The sequence below is a fragment of the Protopterus annectens genome, chromosome 8.part0 (genome assembly GCF_019279795.1).
Source record: "Protopterus annectens isolate FY-2018-M chromosome 8.part0, PAN1.0, whole genome shotgun sequence".
NCBI classification, from domain to species: domain Eukaryota; kingdom Metazoa; phylum Chordata; order Ceratodontiformes; family Protopteridae; genus Protopterus; species Protopterus annectens.
In genome coordinates, this window is record NC_056741.1 from 1,412,184,949 (window position 1) to 1,412,212,510 (window position 27,562).

General features: G+C 42.0%; 1 protein-coding gene across 2 annotated transcripts in view; it reads left to right on the plus strand.

Moving 5' to 3' along the window:
• ARHGEF12 (Rho guanine nucleotide exchange factor 12) overlaps window positions 1-27,562 on the plus strand; it is a 3,716,336-nt gene that overhangs the window by 3,345,004 nt on the left and 343,770 nt on the right. The gene's annotated exons all lie outside the window — the stretch shown is intronic.

Sequence of the window (27,562 nt, forward strand, 5' to 3'; positions counted from 1 at the left end):
TATGCTTGTGCCAACAGCGACGCCAACCTTAACGCTAACCCACTGGGAACAGTCCACTTTTTTATCAGATATAAATGCTTTGCACGGACATGTCCTTTGGTATGTCCGCTTTGTGGATGATGTTTTCCTGTTATGGGGAGGCAACACCATTGAACTTCATCAACTAGTTTGAATATATGCATACCACTACTGAGTTCCTGAAGTTCAGCTATAAGTACTCTTGTGATGAAATAGAGTTTTTGGATGTGACACTAAGAAAATCAGAACTGAATCAAATATGCAGCAGCATATATAAGAAAGCAACAAGGAAAAATGCACTGTTACACAAAAATAGCACGCACCCTAGACATATTCCTCATAATATGCTAAAAGGACAAGTTTATAGGGTGCTTAGACTACACAAACGACACTGATGCACGAAATGCCCTACACTCAAGTAAACAAGAATTTTTAGAAAGAGGGTACTCTGAATAAGAAATAAACAAGGTGATAGACCAAGCATGGACACACAGAGGTGACAGATGCAAACCATATTTTAGGAATTCAGTCAATGAAGAATCCATATTGTAAGACACCCACCACTACTACAGATAAGTTTAGAACTGTTTTTCAGTATTCCAGTGACATCAATAATTATTGTGACATCATAAAAAAGAACTGGAACATTTTACAAGAAGTCCAGAGAACTGAAGAACACAATCAGTGACATGCCTGCATTCTCTTTTAGAAATAATAAATCATTGAAACATCACCTCTGCAATAAGACTACTACTAATAGACAGTGTGAATCAATGAGAACAGGCACCTTTGCTTGCAGGCACTGCTCTGCTTGCCAGTATATTTATTCCAACACAGTCTATATACATCCTAATGAAAAATTTACCATTAGGATCAATTATTATGCAGACTGTCGAACCACTAACTTAGTGTGTTTTGCCTATTGTAAGCAATGTCATGCATACTATATAGGCAAAACCAATAGACTAAGGATAGGATAATGGAACACATTAGAGACATCAAGAATCGGAAAGAGAACAATGCATTAGCCAGTCATGTTACATTAGCAGATTCTTCACACACTTTTAAGTTTTTTGTCATTCAAGTTATCGAGGCTAATTTACGAGGAGGAGACATTGATAGTATTACAGAGGCAGCTGAGCAGAAATGGATTATTTTATTAAATGCAGAAAAAACACCAGGTCTAAATGGCACCTTTTCTGTTAAACCTTTTTTAAAATTGAGACGACAAACATTAATTATGTATTTACTTCACATTGTGTATATATAATCTTTTACATGTATTTTTACCATTCAGCATATAGATTTTTTTATATTAACTTATATTAGGTTTTAACAGTTTTAACATTTTCTGTCTCTTTAAATATATCTTTCTACCATGTTTAAATTTGATGACATCAGTTAATTAGTTAATTAATGGTCTGTATATATTATGCCCTTTTTTATTTATTTGTCTGATGAAGAGAGAGTTTGTGGTCATGAAAGAGCTTACCTTATTTTTATCTTTATTTTTGTTTTATTAAAGAGCCTTTGGTTGTGTAAGTTGAGTGCTTTTTTATATACATTTTTCCATCCAACTAGACCCTGACAATAGTTGCTTCAGGCCTAATTTGGGGGCATTCACACATCCCTTCAAATTACAAGGAACATGGAATGTAATAAAAAACATATCAATGTGAAGGGAATTGCAGTATTTATTCTGGATATCAAGGCCTTCAGACAAATTTGGACAGAGGATGTCATCCATTTAGTGTTGGATTATACCATGATCATGTGGCACATCATTCAGAAAGGAGCCCAAACATCTCCAACGCCCAGGTGAGAACTGCCCTCACTAAGGCAAAAAACACAGCATCCATGGGACCGGATGGTGTCCCCGGCTGTGTGCTTCATGAACTCAACGAGGAATTAAACCCACAGTTAGGACAGCTGTTTAATCTTAGCCTCACCTCAGGATACGTACCCAAGGAGTGGCGCACGGCGACTGTGGTCCCACTTCATAAGGGTGGTGCCTCCACAGACCCTGGAAATTACCGCCCCATTAGCTTGACAAGCCTTATCTGCAAAGCCATGGAGAGGATCATAATGGAACTCATAAATAAAGACATAGGGAACTTGCAAACTTTGGATCCAACCCAGTTTGGCTTTGTCAAAGGCAGATCCTGCCTCTTAAACTTGGTTGACTTTTTCGAGACAGTCACCAAGGCCATTGATGAGGAAAGGCAGTCCATACAGCCTACCTCGACCTGGCAAAGGCCTTCACACAATACCCCACTCAGGTATCATCGAAAAACTCATCAGCTTGAATGTAAACCCATACATCACAAGATGGGTTGCAAACTGGCTAAGTGACAGAACCCACAGGGTCAGAGTTGCTGGAGCCATGTCAGACTCAAAGCCTGTCACAAGTGGTGTCCCACAGGGCTCAGTCCTGGGTCCACTCTTGTTCGGCATCTACTTTTCTGAAGTACAAGCAAACACAGGAGGGTTATGGCTGACAAAGTTTGCAGATGACTGCAAACTGGGCACCATAGTCGAAAACACATCTGACACAGATATCCTCCAGAAGGGCCTCACAGAAACGGATAACTGGTGCCAGAGTCATGGCCTGAAGTTAAACGCCAAAAAATGCATAGTCATACCCTTCGGGAAAAACAAGGTTACCCCTAGCTACCATATAGGTGGCAATCCACTGAGCACAGAAAAAGTCATCAGGGATCTGGGGACCCAAGTTGACAGTAGTCTTTCGTTTGACACTCAAAGTAGTTAGGAAAACCTTCTATATCGCCCACCTGATCATGAAGGGATTCACATCTAGATCAAGGGAGGTCATCGTCCCCCTGTACTCATCACTCATTAGACCTATGATTGAGTACAATGCCCCATTCGGAATGTATCTGACCAGACACCTGCTGCAGCTTGAAAGGCCCCAAAAGTTCCTCACCAAAAGGATAAAGGGTCTCAGAAATATGTCTTATGCTGCCCGACTGAAAGAACTCCAGCTCTATTCAGTCTCATACCGCTTGCTCAGAGGTGACCTGTGCCTGACATATAAGGCCATGTCAAACCCAGATTTGATGAATATGCTTCACCTCAAAAAATCTAGATCCCTCAGAACCACAAGGGCGGAGACTTAAACCTTGACACGGTTATAAATAGAACGTGCTGGAGGGACAGATTCATCACCCAGAGACTCCCTATGCTGTGGAACAAAATCCCGGTACATGTGAGGCAGAGCACCTCGCTGGCCTTGTTCAAGAGGAATCTTGACCAATGGATGGGAGATCGCAGATATACCCCAGGGATTACTTCAGTGTCACTGCTTGACAGAGGCACAGAAAAATGATGGGCATAGTTTTTATTCAAACTAAAGGGGTGGCGAAAGCCACATAACTATGGGCTAGGCTTATAAATGCCCTTGGGCAGATAGCCTAGTATGAACCTATGAACCTATGAAAAATCTTCCCAATTTACAGGTTAACAATACTGCTTGGGAATTATCCTTGGAACACTAGATGACCTTAAATGCAAATTGCATACCCTTTCAGCAAAAGTCAGTAACAGGTTGAAGGCAAATCAACTCAAATGGATATAAGAGAGGGAGTCGATCTTCAGCTAGTGCAGAGTTGGATTGTTCCCATAGATGTATCTGTATGCATCACCAGACAGCAGGCAGCTTAAAAAATTCTTCTCAGGAGCACCATGTACAGACACTTTGGCAAAGGAGGCTTTCTGTCAGTTGAAGCGTTCTGTTTCTTTACACTTTTCCTCTAATCCCCTTGCTCCCCAGTGTGATTCAGAAACCAAGACACAGCAGAGTAAAAATGCTGCAAGTAGAGCCTGGCTAGTTCTTTTTGCTTGTGAGATCTCCAAGGAGTATCATCAGGTACTGCTACTAATGGTGGGCCTTCTCACAGACAACTAAGGGTCCCTCATGCATCCCGTCTTGCAGAAATATTCAGCTCACAGTCTGGATTATTTGATCCTCCACTTTTTCATACACCAGTAAACAGAGTATGTGCTGTATATTATCAAGGAGGCAAGAAGACTAGCCATTAGAAAAATCCTATCTGTCCAAAATTAGTTGTTAAGGCACACTTGGAATGCATGTCTGTTTAAAGTGCCTCTGTCAGCTATTTCAGCCTGTCTTCCCTTGGATTCACTCTTAGCCAGCCTATTACCAGTCAAACAATTCCTTTAAATGGATGCTAAATTGGAGACCACTTTGCAAGAGAAGCACCCCCTTGTGTCCTTAATTTTGTCTTAGAAAAACTTGCTCAAAATCCATTTGAGCATGCAGCTCAACCCAGATAAAGTTCCAAACACACAAAACTGTTTCTGAGAGACCCAAGGACATACATGAAATCCTGCCATCACCCTGAATGATACCACAGTACAAGGACAAAATGACTTTAACAATTGGCTAAGCTTCTGGTGTCATTCTGAGGGAATCCAGTGTCTGTCTGCCTGGGATGACATGATCGACAGACCACGCTGCTTTGCCAGAGATGGTCTGCACCTGTCTCCCTTGGGAATCTGGATTCTGGCAAAGGCTCTTGTCACCCCTATAGTGCCTTTTTTAGGAAAGGTTCAAATGAAAAATTCACCACCATAACGGGTACAAGCAAGCAAAATCTGAGGGTAATGCTACTCAATGCTAGAAGTCTAAACCTCAAAATGCACTCACTTGAGGCACTCCTTAAAATGGAGAACATTGACAACTGTGCAGTGACAGAAACCTGCTTCAAAGCTCCAGAGAGCACCCCTACATTACCAGGCTATAATTTGTACCACACCTTTCGGCCACTAAACCCGGACCGAAACACTAAAGGTGGAGGCTTGTCCATATTCATTAAGGATATCCACATCTCCAAGCTAGTTGCTCAGCATAATGCATCTGAGATTATCTGAGTTCAACTAACTCTGGACAAAACCGCAATCCAGATTGTAGCTTGCTATAAGACCCCCCCCACCATGCCCCAGGATTCCCACTCCTCTTTTCTTGATACACTGGAAAATATTGAGGTACAACCCAACACTCTAATAATGGGTGATTTCAACTACCCTACCATTAACTGGGAAAACTACTCATGTACCAAGTCTTTTGCTCAACGTTTTCTGGAAATCATCAATTCCAACGCCTTGGATCAACTTATCCACACCCCCACCAGGAGCAGCAGTATCCTAGACCTGGTTTTCACCAACATGGGTGACCGGTGTTCCACACCAGAGGTCAGCTCCTTCTTGGTCAGATCTGACCACAAGCTAATCACCCTAGACATCCACATCCCGCTCCTACCCCCCATTAGGAAAACAACTGTAAAAAATTTCTCCAAAGTTAACTTCACGCTTCTTAAGACAGAAGTGGAAAACTTCACGACACCCATGCAGATGGACAATAGAAGTACGACTGCTGAATCCTACACAAATGCACTTTATAAGCACTTACACGAGTGCATGGATCGTGCTATCCCTAACAGAACCAAGATGCTATCCTCCAAAAAAAGGAAGCCAATCTGGTGGTCTTCTGCCATAAACAAACTCTACAACAGAAGAAAGAAACTGTTGCAAAAAAGAGTAAAATCCCACGATTGGAGGAACTCCCTGGTCAGCCTCAGTAAGAAGCTGAGATCCCTCCTAAAATCCTCCAAAGCTAGTTCTGAAAACAAAATTGCCACTGATTCTAAAGACAACCACAAAGTATTCTATAGCTATGTCAAGAATCTGAATGGCAACACTCAGATCTGCTCTGAGTTACAGCACAATGACATTAAATATACAGAACCAACTGATATTGCCAACATCTTAGCAGATAGGTTCAGTGCTAACTTTACCCCCCTCTCACTCCCTAAAGGGCCCATCTTTATACGGGAAGAATGTAAAGTTCCTGTAATCATAGCTGCGCAGGTAAAAACCTCACTCTCCAAAGCCAAGAACACAGCATCCATGGGACCTGACAACATCCCAGGCTGCCTTCTTCACGAACTACAGAATGAACTGGCACCCCACCTAAGTACCATGTTCAATCATAGCCTCACCTCAGGCTTTGTGCCCATTGAATGGCACACCACAATGGTTATCCCTCTCCAAGAAAAGGGGGGGGGGCACAACAGACCCCAGGAACTACCACCCCATTAGCCTGACGAGCCTGGTCTGCAAGGCCATGGAACGTATCATCATGGAACTCATAAACAAAGACATTGGACATCTCCAAACTCTGGACCCCACAGAGTTCGGGTTTGTAAAAGGCAGATCATGTCTCCTAAACCTGATAGACTTCTTTGAAGTAGTCCCCAAAGCCATAGATGAGGGTAAGGTAGTTCACACAGCCTATCTAGATCTCGCCAAGGCGTTCGACACCATCCCCCACTCTGGAATTATAGATAAACGCACTAAACTAGATATAAATCCCTGTGTCACAAGATGGGTTGCCAACTGGCTTATTGACAGAACCCACACTGTGAAAGTAGAAGACTCCAAATCAGACTTCAGACCAGTGACAAGTGGAGTACCACTGGGTTCAGTCCTGGGTCCTCTCCTGTTTGGTATCTACTTCTCTGAAGTACAGGCTAACACAGAAGGTCTTTGGCTAACTAAATTTGTAGATGACTGCAATCTAGGAGCCATAATCGAACTCCTAATGATGTGGACATCCTACAAAAGGGCCTCACTGAGACAGATGCTTGGTGTCAAAGCCATGGTCTCAAGCTCAATGCCAAAAGTGCATTGTCATCCCCTTTGGTAAAAACTCTGTACCCATGAACTACCACATAGGCAGTAATCTACTTAACACCGAAAGTGTGATAAGAGACCTTGGGGCACAGGTGGACAGTATCTCTCCTTTGATAATCACATCGCCACAGTGGTCAGGAAATCCTTCCATGTGGCACACCTCATCACAAAAGGTTTCTCATCCAGAAAAAAAGAGGTCATTGTTCACCTCTACTCATCACTCATTAGACCCATTATAGAGTACAATGCCCCATTTGGTATGTACCTCGCAAGAGATCTACAACAACTGGAAAGGCCACAAAAATACCTCACAAAGAGGATTAATTGCCTCAAACAGATGCCTTACGCAGATTGTCTCAAAAACTCCAGCTTTACTCGTCGCATATCGCCTACTCAGAGGTGATCTCTGCCTAACATACAAAGCTATGTCAAACCCAGAGCTGTTGGACATGCTCCACTTAAAGAAATCACAAACCCTCCGAGCTAACACTCTAGGGACCTAAATCTGGTCACCACAATAAACAAGACATACTGGAGGGATAGATTCCTGTCCCAGAGACTTCCCATACTCTTGAACAGACTACCTATCTATGTCAAACAGAGCTCCTCATTAGCACTTTTCAAGAAAAATCGTGATGATTGGATGGGTAATAGGAAATTCACCCCGGGGATCACTTTTGCGGTTCTGCTTGACAGGGGCACAGGAAAATAATTTTCTTGGGTGGCGAAAGCCAGGGTACCTTTATGGGTAGGCTTGTATAGGCCCTAGGGCCAATAGCCTAGTACCTACCTACGAACCTAAATATTGATCTGAGAAGTAGTTCCCAGTATCCTTATTGAGGCATATCAGGGGTCTGATCCTCCCTCATTATTATTCAGGCTGATGCTCCCAGGAAGAAGAAACAGAAGACCAATTATACCTCTTCTGCTGCCCTTCTGTTAATAGGTATTCTCAGAAGGCATGGTATGAATTTTCACAGGATTTTTCAGGTTATGTCTCTAATCGCCTATTTTTTTTATTTTCTTCCCCTTTTAAGAGAGTTAGAGGAAGATTCAGTATTGGAGCTAGGTTTGCTTGCTTATTTCTCTTACATATATTCTTCTTGTAGGGTTTGAATCTGAGAAGTATGATACCATGTCTGCTGAGTCTCCTTTAGGGGAACTTTTGGAGAAACTGTTGTAAAAATGATGCAGCACCTTCAGTGGGGAGGGTAAACTGAAGTCTGATGTACAGAAAAGATATTATGACCTGTTATATTTGGAAGTTCCTAAGCCTTTTGACATATACCCAGTGTTAGAATCTTTATAAGATGCCTTTGCCACATCCTCCTTGGATCTAGATTCCCAACCTCCAGCACATAAAAAATGGATAGTTTTTTTAGGTTCCAAGCACCCATAAATTTCTTTATGAAAACCCTTCTTCAGACCCTGTGGTGATTTTCCTAGAATTTCGCAAACCCACTAAGCTGCTTCCATCTTCTAATGTTTTGCCTGTTGATAAAGATAGCATACAAACTAGCAAACATTCATGCTAAGATACATTTATGTGTTTTGGGAGACGTCAATAAATTTACATCAGGTATTCCTGCATCAAACAACAAAACTTGTGTATTGTCCCTTTTAAATTCTGTATCCCTTGCAGTCAGGCACTTTGTTTAATGTAGTCATGGTGCTGCAGATGTGTCCTTTTGAGCTGCTGCTACTGGGTCTGTTTTAAGAAGGTATTCTTCATTGAGATTGCAATCTTTACAAGATGATATAAAGTCCGGGTTATTAAGTGCACCTTTGAAAAGGGAGAATCTCTTTGGCCATGTGATGCTGAGATCTTTAAGAACATGCAAGAGAGAGGTAAAATTTTGCAAGATGTTAAGCAGATTTTTCTTTATCCTGTACCCAAACTCCAGAGAAATTCTATTAAGGATGACCTTGCTTTTGTAAAGAAAAGAATCTTTAGTAAAAGGTTCTCCCAAAAGAAGTTCCAGGACAAATCTAAGCAACATTTCAAGGGTACTAAAGGTTCCTTTCCAGACACGTTAAGATAGTTTGACAGTTTGTTTTTATAGCATGAGAAAATGAATAAATCCTGGATCTTGAATTTTGAATAGTAGGCAGTTGAAAAGGAAGGATGCCATATCACAAATCTGCAGCAGTGGAGATATTAAATAAATTTGCAGCTGTGTGTGAGGAGGTTTGCCAACAGATCAAATCGGAATAACTGTTTTTAACAGTCTTTGTCTCTTGCAGGTAAATAGTAAGGACAGTCCATGTTCAAGTTTGGGTAGCAGAACATTTTAGCAATAGGTCTCCTGACATCTGGAGAAAGTATGTAAGAAATTTTTTTAACAATGTTTGAGTTGTGAATGTCCTTTGTAATGTAATCCATATGTGCTGTGAATGACAGTGATGGGCTTAGTTTTAAGCTTAAATATTTAAGTACAATGACATTTTGAATAGTAGTACTTCTGAGATGTTTGATAGTTGGCCACTTTTTTGGGGAATATTACTGTTTGCTAGATTTTACCTGTGTGTTGTAATACTTGTTTAAAGATGCTCTTGTAGTATTGTATTTGATTTACTTGGACTGGAGTAGTATATCATTTACATGTAATTAAGGTGTAGTCCAAGAAGGTAGTCAGTTATGTCATTAACAAAAAGAAACAGAAAATGTGGGCATAGCACAGTTCCCTGAGAAATTTATGCAGACATTTGATTGAGTGCATATGTTTGAAAGCCACAGTCCAGAAGATAAATAGGTAATCAAGTTTAGGCTTCGAAAGACATACCTACTGAATTTGTACAAAATAAATTTATTGACAGTCTTGAAAATACATGTCATGTGAACAAGTGCAGTCTATCAAAACAAAAAAAAAAAAAAACAGACCAGTAAAGTAAGGAAGAAAACTTTAATTCCACAGAGCTTTCAGGTTAAAAACCCTTCTTCAGTGTGATAAAACAGGTAAGTTGAAGCACATAATATACAAACGCAAAGACACAGCCAACCAATCCTAAACATTCATCAATTAAGCTAATAAAACATAAGTTGTCAAAACTTTTTAAGATGACATAAGATTGTCATTTGGTCTTGATAAATGTGCAAAAGCCACCTTTAAAGCAGGAAAACATCAGTTTAGGACAAGAATGTGATATAAAAGAACTTGAGCAAGAGGGAGTGTATAAATATTTGGGATTTGATGAAGGATCAACAACAAAACATGAACAAATGTAGTGAAAGTTTTGAAACAAGAGGAGAATAAATCTAAGATGACTTATCTGCTTAATCTAGCAGAGCCATATCAGCATTGAGCAGGAATGGAAATCAAACCAGAAGTAGATAAAAATCAGGCAGCAACTGAATGCGTCAAAAAACAAAAGAAAGAATGTAAGGTGAAGGATCAGATGAGAAGGTAAGAAATGTGGAAAATGCATAAATATAGTTGCAAGTATAGAAAACTTTTGGAAGAACCTCCTGTTGATCAGGAACAAATGGAGAACTAGTTAAGAAGAGGCAAATTCAAACCAAGAGATGAAAGGTTAATACTGGCAGCCCAAGTTATTGGGCTTAAGTACACACTGGCTTACAAAGTCCATTGAACATGTGGGAGAAACGGACAAATGTAGGTTCTGTAAAACTGAATTGGAAACAGTCGCACACCTTGTTGCTGGTTGTGGCATAGTAATGGCAGAAGTTGTATACTGAAAGGCGTAGTAATATGGCAAGACTGTTGCACTGGGATTCTGGTATTGAAGTGGCTGAAAAACACTAGAAACATGAGCCACAAAGCATCATAGAAAATGATGAAGTTTACATCACTTGGGATCACCCATTGCCAACAGTTCAAATGATAGATGCTAGAAAACAGGATAATAGTGGTCCATAAAAAGAAGACAAAAGTAGCATTGGTCAATGAAATCACCACACCCAATAACTGCAGTGTCTTGCATATAGAGAGACACAAAGTCATAAAATATCAGGATCTGCAGGCAGAAACGAGAGCAATTTGGAAGAAAGATACCCAGGCAGTTCCAGTAGTAGTAGGAGCAATGGGTCTTATAAGAAAAGAATCTGCAATTGCATTTAGATATACTGCGGTGGTGGTGCTGCGGTAGCGTTGTCACCTCACAGTTAGATGTTGCCCTTTCGATTCTCAGAGCATCTTCTGTGTAGCGACATGCATGAATGGGCATTCCTTCGTTGAAGGTTGTGCATTAGGCCCGGCAAGCCAGTACGTAAAAATCTACTGCCAATCATTAGCGGACTGGAGTTCCGCTGTGGCGACCCCTAACCGGGAAAAGCCGAAAGACACACAAACAAACCAATGCATGTAACCCCATACGATTGCAGGAGTCATTACTGGGCACATTGTGGGTGCTGCAAAGAGCACTTTGGCTGACATCAAAGATTGAAACAATACTAATTTCATGAACGTTAATCGTACTTTGACTTAGGAATGGGGTCCATTCCCATCATGGTGTAAGAAACCCAAAATATTTGGAGAAATTAAAAAAGGTAAAGGAACCGTTAAAGGCATATACTCAGACTCTCAAAAACTAATGAATAAAATTCACAGTTTCATTGGCTTCTCTTTTAAAACAGGTTTTATGCTTACAGCAGCATTCAGACCTGGACTTTTATCTGCGTTTAACTTTAGAATCCATTTATACTCAGCAATTTTTTTTATCACCTCACTTGTTACTTAAAAAGAACTTGTAACACTAAAAGCAAATCTATGCTCAGTGGTATTTTCCATAACATGTTTTCTAGAACATTTGTTAACACATTTCTCCTAATCTCAGAATTATGCTCTGTTACTGTTCTCTCGTTTAGCCTTCTAATACATTTCCTTCATAGAAAGCTTGACATATTAAGCAAGTAGAGAGATGAACCACCACACCTTCTCAGTGGTACATTTTGCAAGAGAGTTGCATCTAAATTTCTTACCAGTGTTTGGATGTATAAAAATGTTGCCTTTAATAATATATTTACAGATGTTAGGTCGTCCGATCTCACCTTCATTTTTACATATGGGTTCAGAGCTGATCCTTGGCTCTGACTCGGCCGATTTACAAGCTGGAAGACTTCTGGTTGGCTTGTGGCTAAGCAGGTATCCCATGGTGCAACTGTACAATCTCCAGATCTTATTTGCCACGTCAACGAGTTTGGTTGTGCTTCTCTTGGCTCTGGCTAAGTTTTTCAAAATTCTTCATATTGTATCGTGTTAATGCTTTATTATTGTATATTTAGTATTGCGTATATATTGGGTAGTTGCTTTGTTTGCCCTTTTTTTTTTTTTTTTTTTTTTTGAGTGCAACTTAATTTTTCTAGTTGTGTATTGGTATCCTGTGTGCAGTTAGTTTAGGTGCTGTTGCATATTTTGTAATTATTAAGTAGAGTTTTTGGCGGTTTTCCGCTCTTAGTCAACAGGGGCTCCTGTTGTCTTGACCTTTTGTTCGTCACCGTTAGCATTTGGCTTCTGCTATTTTTGACATTGTTTTCGGCGGGGATCCACTTGTGAAGTTGCTAGGATTGCAAGTTTATTACGTGTTTTTTTCTTAAGAATAGAACGTTATTGTGTCATTTACAGTTTCTCTTGTGTGCATGGGCTTTCCTTTCTGGTCTGTTTAAGTTAGAAGACCTAGTTTCTCTACACCGGGCTAGGCCCGTTTAAGTTAGAGGACCTAGTCCTCATGTATTTCCTTCTTTGGGCTAGGCCCGTTTTAGTTAGCTGTCCTAGTCCTTCCTTCCTTTTCTCTTTCAATCTCCCTAGGCTATGTGTGTGTGTGTGTGTGTGTGTGTGTGTGTGTGTGTGTGTGTGTGTATGTAAAATGTCAAAGGGAAAGCAAGGAGCATGAACCCTCTGGGTTCAAAAAGTGTATGAAATGCTCCCAAAAGATGTCCTTAACGGATGGCCGCAGTAGCTGTGTCTACTGCCTAGGGGCCATCCACATACAGGGGTCGTGTTTGTTCTGCCATGCGTTCTCTCCTAGAGTGTCACAGGAGAGAAGAAGAACAAACTCATACTTAAGGGTCTATTGAAACCTAGCTTTGAGGAAGCACTATCCAGTTCTTCGGTTTCCTCAAAGCTAGGTTTCAATAGACCTAGCTTTGAGAAAGCACTATTCATTTCTTCAGCTTCCACTAAGTCTGGGAAATCAAAATCCTCAAAAAGGCTTTCTCTGGCACCGGCTGGTGTCTCGGGGCCACCTCCTAAACAATCAGGACAATCCAAATCTGCCTTCTCGACTCCTCACCCTTTGGAGCTGAAGGAGAGCATCATGGTGGTGTCAGAGTCGGTTACAGGGGTTTCGGAACCGATCTCTGAAACAGTCAATAAAGCAGTTGACTATGCTACTTGGAGCCAGTCTGTAATCTCCCTACTGGTGTCCTTAGCAATTAAGTCTCCAGTGCCCCCAAGGTCTAGATCCCCGACTGTGTCTTCCAGGTCCATTTCAGAAGAAGATGTGGAGACGGTAGTCCTGAGACGGTACTCCTGAAGTCGTCTGCCTTGCCAAAATTATTGTTGGCTCCGGAGCCAATTGACCCAGCTTTTCCCTTGTCTGCTATTCCTCCTCCAAGGCATACTGGCCTTTCGGAGCCGGAGTGCTTGGTGCCAATGGAGGAAATGCCAGCTCCAACTCACTTTGCTGCTGCCTTGGAGCCAACATGCTCGGTGCCATCTGTCGTGTCCAGGGACCGAAGCTCTCCTGTTGGCACCGACAGGGAGGGTTCGAATCGATCTTCGGTTCTGAACCTTCCTCTCGGTGCGTTGGCCAGGGTGAGCTCAGACCCTGCATCTATCTCGGAGCCGACAGCTCTGGCTCTGGCGCCGACCCGCATTTTTTCGGAATGGGGGAGGTCTTCAGAGCTGGAGAGGTCAGTCATTCTCCAGCACCTACCACTGGCACCAGCACTCTTTCCCCGAGAGCACCCACTTCATTCTCAGCTCCTACTCTCTCTGGAGACAGCAGAGACCCGCAGCCTCAGGAGCCATCGGCTGGTGGCCCCCCACTCTTCCGAGGCTTTCCCGGAATATCCTTCCGAGGAGCCTCCCCGGAAGAGGTTATGTAAGAGGAAACATATTGACTCCCAGGATGAGTCTTTGACATTGGACACTGACCTCAAGAAGTCGGAAGGGTCCCCCAAGTCATCCTCTGATGATGTCTCCTTTGTGGACATTTTAGAGATCCTTAGGCAGAGGTGCAATTGGCCCACTGTTAACCCTTCTGATGAGGAGTCGGTGTACCTGAAGGCTTTCGGGTCTCAACCTTCTGCCTCTTGGGTGTCTCCACCTTTTGACGAGCTAATGGATCTAGTCAGTCGAAAGGTGTGGGATACTCCTGACACCATGGAGCCAGTCCCCAGGAGACCAAATAAGTTCTTGTCTGCCCCTCCTGGTAAAGAGTTCTTGTCCAGGGGTGTTCCCGTAGATGCCATGGTGGTGGCAGCCATGAAGGAGGAGTTAGCTGAGACCTCTTCATCTGTTCATCTGCCAGACAAGGAGTCTCGGCAGATGGACAGATTTGGAAAGCGTATTTTTAGTTCAGCAGCCTTTACCCTTCGATCGTTGAACTATCTCACGCACTTCAGGAGGTTGCAGAGGGATCTCCTCAAGGAGTTAGGAGATTCCATACAAGGTGCGTGTACTGAGGGAGTTCCTGACAAAATTTCTACTCAGTTGTACCTTAAATTCTGTGGTTAACTCCTCCATGCGCCTTATATCTTATGCTGCGGATGGAGCGAGTAGAGCAGCAGGTTCCGGAGTTGCCTTGAGGCGCCAATCCTGGATGCGCTTATGTAATTTTGCGGAACCATTCAAGTCTACTTTTACCAATGCCCCGTTTGATGGTTCCTCATTGTTTGGTTCCAAGATGCAGGATACAATCACTCGGTGTGAGCAGGAAGGAAAGACACTTTCTGCTGTGGGAGTGCATTTTACTGTCCCTTCCAGACCATACCCCAAGGGTTAAAGGGGCAGTAAAATGTGGTTCAAGAAGTCCCAGAGGGTTTTTCCTGACACACATGGTGAATCCTCCTTCAGAGGCAGAGGAGGAGGAAACCGCAGAAGTCCCCCTAGAGGCAGGGGCAGTCCGCAATACCAACAAGGCCGTGATTCCTTTCGAGGACGGCCTTATCAGCGCTCCTAATGTGGAGCCCGACTGTGCTTCTCTGGGGCCAGTTGGGGTTCGCATTTCTTTGTACCAAGAAGCCTGGCTAAATATCACCCAAGACAAGTGGGTACAAAGAGTTGTTACCAGAGGCTATATCATACCCTTTTCCCTATCACCGTTTGTTCCCAAAAGAATCCCAGATGTGCCACCCAATCACAGGGATCAGGCAACTGTGGAGATAAACAAGTTGCTTGCAAAAAGAGTCATCAGGCCCATCCCAGCAGATCAGATAGGATCTGGAACTTACTCCAGGTTCTTTTTAATTCCAAAACGAACCAGAGATCGGAGGCCAATACTGGACCTCAGAAGATTGAAGGAATCAGTGAAGGACAAGTTTTGGATGGTAACACTGCAGTCTATACTCCCGTTGTTAGGGAAAGACTTTTGGATGTGCTCTCCGGATCTTCAGGATGCATATTACCACATAAAAATGGACAAGGCGTCCAGAAGCCATCTTCGCTTCTGGCTGGGAGCTAGTCACTATCAGTTTCACACTCTACCCTTTGGTCTAACCACAGCCTCCAGGATGTTCACCAAATGCATGGCAATAGTGGCAGCTTACCTGAGACGTCAGGGATTCCAGGTGTTTCCATATTTGGACGACTGGCTCCAGACCCCCCCACCTGGCATCTACTCTTCAAAAACAGGGATGCCATGATTCAACTTTGTGCTTAATTAGGGATCTCCATAAATTGGAAAAACTCAGCATTATTGCCCTCTCAATCTGTGATTTTTATAGGCGCAGAGGTAGACACAGTGAACTTGACAGCTCATCTCCCCGCCGAAAGGGCACAAAACTTAATCTCCCAAGTTCAACATTTTCTCCCATTGCAAAAAGTCAAAGCAAAGTGGGTTCTTCAGCTCCTTGGGACTGTGGCTTCCACAATTCTATTGGTACCATTAGCCAGGTTCCACATGAGAATTCTCCAGTGGCTTCTGTTTTCCCAGTGGTTCTTCCAATTTCTCCCACTGAATCATCCCATCCTGCTGATGGAATCGTGCAAGGAGGACCTTCGTTGATGGACACATCCCAATCAGCTGATCACGGGTGCCCCCTTTGTTCCGTCCCAACCCGTTGCCACTGTGACCACAGATGCCTCCCAGATCAGGTGGGGGGGGGGGGCATTATCTCGGCAAGACTGTCCAAGGCACATGGCAAGAACATGAGGCTCATCTGCATGTCAATGTTCTGGAGATGAGGGCGGTGCTTCTGGCATTGCAAGCACTTCAAGACCTTCTTCCTCTAGGGACAATTGCGATACAATCAGACATGTCCGTGGTTTGGTATATCAACAAACAGGGTGGTACCAGATCTTACCCACTCTTGTTGAGAGGCCATGCAAGTTTGGGAATGGACAAATTCTTCCCAGCTCTTTCTGGTTGCAATGCACATTCCAGGGAAGACCAACATGATAGCCGACAAGCTCAGCCAGGTAGTGGTCTCTGAAACGGGAAACAGTGGATCAGATTTTCCGGAAATGGGACAGCCTTGCTGCGACCTTTTTGCCAACCCAGTCAATACCAAATGCAGCAGCTATTTTTCCCTCTCCGGTGGAGTCTCCCAGAGACGCTCTGGCTCATGATTGGCCCATGGGACTCCTATATGCTTTTCCTCCAATCCCTCCCATTTCCAAAGTGATTCAGAAAGCCATTTGGCTGGGAAGCAAGTTGATCCTCATTGCTCCTTACTGGCCTTGTCAGGTCTGGTTCCCCTTCCTCAAGCCTCTCCTCCTGGACGATCCTTGGATTCTAGACCCAGCTCCAGACCTATTGACTCACATGTCGGGTTCGCTATACCGCTCAATCCACACCCTCAAATTGACAGTGTGGCTGCTCCAGTTCCATCCATAGTCAGGCTTCATGATGTATCATCTTCAGTGTCACATGTTATTATGTCCTCCCATAAACCTTCAACTAGTAGGCTGTATGGCAGTAAATGGAAAAGATTTTCTATTTGGGCACAGAGAATGAATGTAGATCCATACACTGCTTCTATCCCTGTGATTCTGGAGTTTCTTTCTGAGCTTTTTCAACAAGGATCTGCCGCTGCCACTGTTAGAGTCCAATTGGTGGCGATTTGTCGTTTTCATTTAGGTTTTCCAGATACCAATTTAATGTCTCATTAGCTATGCAAGACCTTTTTGAAAGGGGCCACTCTATTGAGACCACCTCTGCAAGAACCAGTGGCTTCTTGGGATTTAAATGTTGTGTTGTCCAAATGGACGTCTCCCCCCTTTGAACCCTCCCACTCATCTTCTCTAAAATTTTTGTCTTGGAAGACCTTGTTTTTGGTAGCTATCACATCAGCTAGATGGGTATCCGAGCTACAGGCCTTGTCTGTTAAGCCACCGTATTTGATTTTTCACAAAGACAGGGTGTCATTACTTACTAATCCCTCCTTTGTCCCCAAAGTTTGTTGTAATGCTACTTTAAACCAATCAATAGAACTCCCAGTTTTCTTCCCTAACCACTGTAATGCAGCTAAATACCGTTTTCATCAGCTAGACGTTCATAGACAACTATGTTTTTATCTACAGCGGACTAAGGCTTTCAGGAAATCAGATCAATTGTTCATTTCCCTTTCTGACTCTAGATTGGGCTTACCGGTTTCTAAAGTGACACTATCTAATTGGATTTCCTGTTGTATAGCCTTTATGTATAGCTCAGAGGGCAAACCTTTTCTCTACAGGATCAAGGCTCATTCTACCAGGTTGCTGTCTACCTCCGCAGCCTTTCAAGCCAGGGTACCACTTGATAATATTTGTGCAGCAGCTATGTGGGCTACCCCTCACACACTTATTACACATTACAAATTGGACTTGGCATCCAGGGGTAGAGCATCCTTTGGCTCCATGGTGCTCAAGACTATTTTCCAATGAGCCACCCAAGAATAAGGCGCTAGGGACGCTGTCCCATATGTAAAACTGAAGGTGAGATCGGACTACCTAGCATAAAGAAGTTATGTACTCACCATAACATTCCATATTGGTAGCCCATCTCACCCTTCAACAAACCCGCCCTCCTGCCTCCATCCTGGAAGATCTGGAAGTAATAATTTGGTTGCCGTTGGTTGAAGACCCTTTAGTATTGGTTGTTTCTATGGCTGTTATTATAGTGAGCAGTAAACAAGATCTGGGGATTGTACTGGTGCACCATGGGATACCTGCTTAGCCACGAGCCAACCAGAAGTCTTCCAGCTTGTAAATCGGCTGAGTCGGAGCAGAGGATCAACTCCGAACCCATATGTAAAAATGAAGGGTGAGATGGACTACCAACATGGAACATTATGGTGAGTACATAACTTCTTTTTTACAAAATTTAAACATGGCTACGTTCCTTTCTTAGAAGTGCTAGGAAAACAACTAGTGTTATTAACTTCCTTATAACATAGTTGCTGTTTTAAGTTTCTCATTTTCTTATAACAAAAATGTGGAATGCTACCAACAATGTCTTTTTATTTCAGGATGAGGACTCAAAATAACCCAGTTATTCCTAATTATATCTATCACTGTGTTAGTTTTGACATTATAAGTTGTAATCCATCTTAAACTTGCATGGTTAGATTTTATAAAATCTTGCTGAACATTGCTATTAGATCTATTATATTTAAAATAAGATCTAGCTCTACCTACTCTTTCCTTCTCCACATTAGCATTTATTTTAGTTAGAAGGTTTTCTTCATAATTCCTTTTACTAAAATCTTTATAGATTTCTTCTGTCTATGATAAAACTTCACTGATGTTAAGCCCTCTATACCTTAAATAGTGGCTTGTAACTATAGTTTTAAATATATGAGGTAGATGCATACTTGACCTATGTAACAGTCTGTTAGCTTTGACATAGTTTTTATGAACAGTGGTATGTACTGTATTATTTTCTTTAAATAAACTTATGTCAAGGAAACTTATCTTCTCCTTGGAACAGCACATTTTAAATTTCAGAAAAGTAGTAGTATGTAAAAAAAAGTCACATAAGTAACTAAATCATCATAACTTCCTGCCCATATCATCATCCATAAAATGAGAATAAAATCTTACAAACTTAGATCATTCATATTACCAAAAACATGCATTTTTTGCAATGGTCTAAAGCCAAACAGTATGATCACTATGTTGACCAAGAAACAGTATTACTGTGAATAAGGACACTGTCTAAAGTCACAAAAAATTTTCAGCATTAATATAATTTGTTTCAGACCATTTAGATAATTTATTAAAAAAAAAATCTCCAGTGTCTCTGATATAGCTTCTGCTCTTATTTAGAAAAGAACATATTCAAGATAAATGGAAATAGGTTCAGTGACCCATTCTTTACCTGAAACAATGGGTTGCATAGGTGGATGCTCTAAATTTTTTATGGATTTTGGGGAGGCCACATAGGAATGGAGTAAATGGATGCATAACTGATGAAATGTTAACTCCGTAGTTAAATCTTCAGATAGTTGTAAATCATAAATAATCATATTAACAGTGTGTATAATATAATTCAACTTACAATCTCTTTAAAAACATTCTCATATTTCAAAAAGTATTTTATGGTCCCAATATACATACATTTATTTAAAATTACAACAACCCCTCCTCTATCACCTTGCTGAATTATTATACTTGGTTCGCTTTTCAGTTTTAACAAAGCTTCATGCTCCTGTTTAGTTAAGTTAAACTTCTTAACTAAATTATCCATCATATATAAATCACACAGCTGTTGCTTACAAATATCATTAAAAGCAGTGATTATAGGAGAGCTTACCGGTGCAAAGGTACTAGACCTTCTAAGCACATTGTTTGAATAACTATTATCTTTAAAAATTAACTTAAGATTCAAGTTCCGAACATTTAATTTAAGGTCAGTAAGAGCATCTTCCAGACAGTCACTACTTTATAGGGTATAAAATGTAAACCTTCGCATAGTAAAGATGTATCATGTTCTTACAGAACATAAATTTACAAGAACTTTCTCATTTACTGGTTTCATCTGCTGGAATGACTCTTGTCTGCGGCCCGTTGTAGTTTTTTCTGATGATTTTGCCTCTTATTCTTGTTCTACCTCAAAATCATCGGAAGAAACTGTAACGTAGTAGTTGTAAATTTATCAGACTTTATTCTGTCAGAACAGGATATAGCTTTACTGTGCAAAGGTTTACATTTTACACCCTGTAGTAGTGAGTCTATAGTAGTGATAGTATTTTGAGTGCTCTTCCTGAAATAAAAGACATTGTTGGTAGCGTTCCACATTTTTCTTATAAGAAAAGGAGAAACTTAAACAGCAGTTATGTTATAAGGAAGTTAACAACATTAGATGTTTTGCTAGTGCTTCTAAGAAAGGAAAGTACCCATGTTTAAATTGTGTAAACTGTAAATATATTATTAAAGTCAACATTTGTATACATCCAACTACCGGTAAGAAATTTAGATACAACTGTTTTGTAATGTGTACCACTGAGAATGTGATTTCTCTCTCTACTTGCTTATTTTGTCAAGCTTTCTATGTAGGGAAGTGTAGTAGGAGGCTGAAAGGGAGAATAACTGAGCATATTTCTGACATTAGGAGAAATGCGTTTACAAATGCTCTAGCAAAACATGTTATGGAAAATACTATTGAACATAGATTTACTTTTAATGTGTTACTAGTTGTTTAAGTGACAGGGGAGATGATAAAAATAATAAACTGGAACTTACTGAGTATAAATGGATTCTAAAGTTAAACACAGATAAAAGTCCACGTTTGAATGCTGCTGTGAGCATAAAACCTGTTTTAAAAGAGAAGCAAATGAAACTGCAAGTTTTATTCATTATTTTTTTGAGAGTCTGTGAGTGTATGCCTTTGAAGGATGGTCGTGTTTCACTGTTTGCAGTCATCACATTTGGGTTATCTGCTTGCAGTAGCCCTCAGTCGGCCTGTTTATCAAAGTTTTGGGTTCTGCGTCGGTTGCTGTCTCATCTTCCGTGACGTCAGGTAGTCAGAGGTATAAAGCATGCAGCCGACACCATTACATCAGTCTTTCTTGCCGTGCGGTGCCCAAAGCAGAAGCAGTTCGCAAGTGCCGGTCGGCCGACTCCTGAAGTTTTCGAGTTTCAGAACCGAAGTCTTCAACTAAAGCTAAGTACCCCGTTGGGGAAACTTTTTCTTGCTCTAAACTGGTCAGTAAAAGTCAATAATTATATTTCTTGTGGAAAGCAGTTACCTCACAAAGATTTTCATTCATTCTGTATTCCTTGCCTAGGCCCTGACCACGATGTACCTCGCTGTCGGTTTTGTGCCTTATTTAAGCAACGAACTATTCGTCGTCGGTTTATTTACGCTTCTAAATATTTTGCTACTCTGTTCAATTATCCAGATACGTCTTCAGTAAGCCATCCGACTACCGACATTCTAAAAAAACGCAAAGATATAGACAGAGACAGGCCACCTAGGTCCAAAGCTGCCAATGACGCTTCTCCTAAGCCAGTCGCAAGTTCACCGTTACTCATTGAGCCACTTTTGCAGCCCCTGATACCTGCTACTTCAGATTCGCAGGCCTCTACTGAGACCCATTCGGAGTCCGGTATGCCGCGAGATGCTTCAACTGTGGAACCTGCGGATGTCTCTACTTTGGATGGGTCCAGAGCCGCTGTGCAGGCATCGGCTTCTGAGGGGTGTATTCAGGCCTACTTGCATATTAAACCAATGCCATCTTTTTCTTCAAGGCCTAAAACTCGAACCATGCCTAGAAAACAGATGCCCAGACCACATGGTCAGGCCTCTATGCCTAAAAAACAAAGGATAAGAATGGCTGAAGACCTTATTACTTTAATCAGGGGAAGCCAACCTTCCCCCTCTAAGAGACCTAGGACTGAATTTGCTTATGATACTTCTGACCAGGATTCTGAAATTTCTGTTTCCTCTGATGACCAGGATTTACCCTTATCTACCTATGAGGATTCTGATGCAGAAGTCTCTATTCCCTTTGCTCCCCCCCCCCAGAGGATTTCTCTTTTGGTGAAACCCTGCATACTCTTAGGGAGCGTTTTCACTGGGAAAGCTACGATTACTCTGATTCTAAAAAGAGGCTTAGGGATTTCTTACTCCTGCCCCAACACAGGCCTTTAGCTATCCCTCCTGTACTAGACATTGTTGATGATGCCTTTTCAGAATCTAGCTTGGCCCCTGACTCTTTACTTCCTGCTCCCAGAAAACCTGATAGATATTATAGGGTTCCTGACTCTCACAAGTTCCTTTTTAAAAATCCTAATGCGGATCCTGAGACCATTTCACAAAGACCCAAAGGCAATAAGGCTACTACTGCCAAAAATCCTACCCCCTGTGATACAGACTCCAGGGTGCTAGATAGATGGGGTAAGAAAGTATATACTTCTGCAACTTAGGCTATTAGGGCCTTAAACTGCCAGTTTCATATGTTAAAGTATCAGCAGCATATTACTGGATTGCTCAAACAGAAAAATGATGTTGATTCCTGACTATGCTGAAAATAAGGATTTGCAGGATTTAATGTATTCTGCTGAACAGGTTGGAAAGCATACTTTGCAATGTGGTTTTGATTCACTAGAGGCATCTTGCAGGGCTGCTGTTACTGGGTCTGTACTTAGAAGGCATGCTTGGCTTAAGGAACAATCTTTGCCAGATCATGTTAAAGCTAAATTACTGGATGCTCCCTTAAATCAGTACCTCCTGTTTGGCAACAAAGCAAAAGAAGTTCTTAAAAAGATGGAGGAAAAAGCTAAATCTATGCAAAATGTTAAAGATTTCCTACAAGTACAGCCAACAAGATTTAGTAATCATTGGCCCTCTAAGAAATGGTCTTTTCTTGTCTCTTCCAGGCCTTTTCAGTCCAAACCCAGAACCAGCAGAACACCCAGGCTTCAATCCCAGGGTACGCACAGGACTAAGCATTGGGGGGGCTCCCACTTCCAAATCTGGGAGTAGTAAGACTCCCCTTATGGTAAACTGTCTCAATGACTTAACTTTGAAACTTCCAAGCACTTCTCAACTGACTTCTCCTTTAGGGGGAAAGATTGCTCTGCAGGCAAAAAACTGGGAACTCATTACCCAGGACAAATGGGTTTTAAATGCGATTTTTCACACGTTAACAACCCCAAACGGTTGGCTAGATCTAGCCCCAAATCAGTGGGCAGAGGCTCAAAAGCAAGTGCTCTCTCTCTCTTAAGCATAAAGGCTATTCAAACTGTACCAGAAGAGGAAAAGGGACAAGGTTTCTACTTAAGACTTTTCCTGGTACCCAGAAAAGACAACTCATGGCGTCCTATCCTGGACCTTTTTATCTTAAACACCTATTTGATGATTCCAAAATTCAAGATGCTAACTCTTCACCAGTTACTTCCTATGCTAGGCAAAGATGCCTGGTTGGCAACACTGGATTTAAAGGAAGCCTACCTGCACATCCCAATCAGGGAATCTTGCAGAAGATACCGAAGCCTCAAAGCAGGCTACATGCACTGTCAGTTCTCTGCACTGCCCTTTGGCTTATCTACTGCGCCCAGAGTATTCACAAAGTGCCCAGCTCCAGTCATTATATTTTGCAGGCAAAGAAATATTCAACTATACCCATACCTGGACGATTGTCTAATTCAGGCAGAAAGCCAGGACATACTTTTGAATCATCTGGCATTTGTACAAAAGGTGCTAACTTGTCTGGGGTACACCATAAACGAAAAGAAATCACATCTGGTACCCTGTCAACAAATTATATTCCTGGGAGCAAGCTTGAACATAACTTTCCAGATGGCTTTCCTCACGCCAGAGAAACAGATTAATTTGACAACTTACTTCAAACTAATGGCCACAAAAACCCTGCTGTCTGCAAGGCAAATACTGCAAGCCATGGGGTTCATGGCCTCCTGCATTCTACTAATTCTATATGCAAGACTGCATATGAGGAAACTACAGTGGTATCTAAAAAACCTACGGTGTCAACATTCTCAGGATCTAGAGGCAATGATTCCTTACCATACCTTGCCTATGGTTAGAGTTCCTTTGGTGGGCAGAGGCCTGCCACCAAAACAAGGGACTACCATTCACTCTACCCCCTGCCGCCCAAACCCTAATAACAGATGCATCAGACTATGCATGGGGGGCTCACCTGGCAGGGAAGTGCATTCAGGGCAAATGGAACCCAAGTCAAATGCACCTGCATATCAATCAAAAAGAAATGTTAGCTGTACAGAATGCTCTGACAGCTTTGAAGGACCACATTCTTCCAGGACAATTAATGGTAAAAACGGACAGCACCACTGTTATGTGGTGCATAAGCTGGGGGGTACCCATTCTTACCCCCTCTGCAGACTAGCCATGTCTCTGTGGAACACAGCCTTGAGCCACCAAGTGCATCTACAGGCTCAATTCCTGCCAGGAAAACTAAATACACTGGCAGACGAACTAAGCAGAAATCTCATGGACCCACACAAGTGGAAACTGGAACCAAAGACTTTCAACATGTTGATAAATGGGGGATCCTAGATATAGAGCTGTTTGCCTCCCCCCAAAACTACCAATTGGACAAATTCTGCATAAGGACTCCTCACAAACAAGCTTGGAAAGTGGATGCTCTGTCCTTCAGCTGGAAAAATCTATCCATTTGTGCCCTTCCTCCTCTGCCTCTCCTCTCCAAAGTACTACTAAAGATCAAACAGGACAAACCAAGATGATACTGATTGCACCAGACTGGCCACGCCAACACTGGTACCCCCTCTTGCGTAGTTTGTCACTGCTGACTCCATGGCACCTGCCTCAGACCCCTACCCTGCTATCACAGCAGGAGAGCTAGATTCTGCACTCTCATCTTCAAACCCTGAACCTGGCAGCCTGGCTAATTACCTAATCTCTCCGTTACCATCCTTAGTAAACAAGTGTTGGATGTCATTTTGGAGGCAAGGAGGCCTAGTACTTGAAAATCGTATGCTGAAAAATGGAAAATATTCTGTGCCTGGAACCAAACTCAAGGGATGGGCACAGCAGTGCCCAATTTACCTCAGATACTTCAATACTTAACTGAGATGCTTCACAAGGGTTTTTCTTTTTCCTCCATCAAAATTCACACCTCAGGCATTTCAGCTCATTACAACACAGAATCACCCCTCTTTTCTCACCCACTGCTAAAGCAGTTCCGCAGAGGGGCCAAAAACTTAAGACCACCCAGGAGAGCCCTAACTCCAGCCTGGGACCTTAACTTTGTATTGGAAAAGCTCACTCTTCCTCCTTTTGAGCCAGCCGCAAATGCATAGTTAAAAGGAAAACAGCTTTCCTCTTAACAATCACTTCAGCAAGAAGGGTATCTGAATTACAGGCCCTTATGACAGTGGAGCCTTTCATAATCTTTCGTGCGGACAGGGTGTCCCTCAGGACCAGTCCCTCTTTCATGCCCAAGGTGGTATCCAGTGTGGCTCTTAATCAGTTCATTTGCCAGCCTTCTTTTCTAATCCACAGAACAAAGGAGAGCGGATACTGCACTCCTTAGATGTGCACAGACAATGTAGATTTTACTTGGACAGGACTAAACCTCAAAGGAAATCTGAACAAATGCTGGTGGCATTTGCTGCAGGGACAGAGGGGGAAGGCTATTTAAAAGCAAGCCATTTCTAAATGGATAGGCCATTATTACATTCATTTCTTCTATAAGCACCATGGAAAACCTATCCCACAGGGGATTAGACCCCCATTCAACCAGGGCTGCATCTACCTCTACAACCTTTGTCAGAGGTGTCCCTAGCAGAGACATCCTAGAAGCTGATACCTGGAGTTCTGTACATACTTTCACCAAGCATTACCATTTGCCAATTTTCTCTAAATCCAGAGCTGGCTTTGCCACTGCAGTCTTGCAGGGCCTTATAGCTGGTCCTAATCTAAATTCCTCCTACCATCCTTAGCTTTGGAAATCTACCCAAATATGATGACTGCAACAGTGAAAAACGAAGAACATAGTACAGTTATGTACCACTTACCATAAATGTAGATGTTCAAGTGTATTCACTGTTGCAGTCCTGGTTACCCTCCCTCCAGCCCCCTGACTTCTTTTGGCTATACCTCTAATCTCCTTTACTATGCTTAAAAGCTTTTTGGTGTATTTGCTTTTTTTGTTGGCGGTATAACCTTGTGTGTGTGTGTGTATATATATATATATATATATATATATATATATATATATATATATATATATATTTAATTGCTTCCCATTGGGGGCATGTGACATCTGGGGCAAGAAAAACTGATGTAATGGCGTCGGCTGCATGCTGTATACCCCTGACTACCTGACGTCACGGAAGATGAGACAGCAACCGACACAGGACCCAAGACTTTGATAATCAGGCCGACTGAGGGCTACTGTAAGTGGATAACCCAAATGTGATGACTGCAACAGTGAATACACTTGAACATCTATCTTTATGGTAAGTGTACACAACTGTACTTTTTTGTATGGTGTATTTCTTTTTGATGTCAACAAGTACTCCAACTGTTAACAGTTAGTCATTAATATTACAGTAAATACTATTGGTTGCTGAGAGAAAGGCTGTAGCAGTGCTAAAGGCATTATGCCATACATGTTTGCAATCTGTAAGCAGGCTAGTGCAGTTAATGTGTCATAGTTTGGTTATATAGCATTTTTTTTCAAATCTATTGAGATTGTAAATTGGATAGTAGTCTTTGAAATACTTTGGAGAGGGAATGTTTTAGAGGAATGATGAGAGAGTCTGAAGTGAGGTGCAACAATCCCAGAGGTGTGAGAGAGGTTAAGTATGCGGGTATCTGGTTTTGCATTGTAATCAGCATCTTTTCCAAGGAAGGTTTGAATAATCAGAAAACAGTGAACAAGGAAGGACGCAGTATGGTTGGTGTAAGACCTTATCATAACAGTAGATGTCCAAGTAGATAAGTTTTTTTTATTACTGGGATATTCTCCCTTCTTTCCCCCTTTTTTCTTAATAGTTTTTCTTTCTTCCAAGCCAGGGTGGATTTAATGTACATTTTTCCGTCTTCTAGTTGTCTTCCTTTTTTTCTCCTTTCTCTCCTTTGCCTGTTTCCCTTCTGGTCTTGGGCAGTAAAGTCCAGAGAATTTTGGCACCCTTATGCCCCTTATGAAACACTTTGAATTCTCAAGATTGGATCATATGTTACGTGTGTGGCATGAGATGAAAATGCCCTAGCTTTGGTATGCTGGCTTCATGTATAGAGTCCTTGGCCAGGATATTTCTTATATGTGATCAGTACTTCAGCAGTAATCTACTTGAAAGTAAAGTTGTGTAAGAATTTACTATAACAGTAGATGTTTGAGTAGATTACTTTTACCATCCAATTTCCTTCTCACTAGCCCATCATTGTCACTTCCCCTATCCATAGTTTTTCCCTCCACTGCCCCCCTTTTGTCAAGACCTTGGGCTTGTTATGATCTGAGTAGCATCTGGGGACTTCTGTAGCTTCCTGTTAACCCATCCTTTGTGGGTGAAAGTCATCTTCTTCTTTGCTCCGTCTGTCTCCTTTACATTTTCTGTTAACTGTCAAGGATACTCTAGTGTATTGGGCTGGAAAGCTTTAAGATGATGTTGCCAGCTACTTGCATTATACTGGAAATGGTCTGACATCCCAGGAGCAGGCATCTGTTGAAATGAAGGAAGGGTTCTGAGTGTTAGTGTTCGGG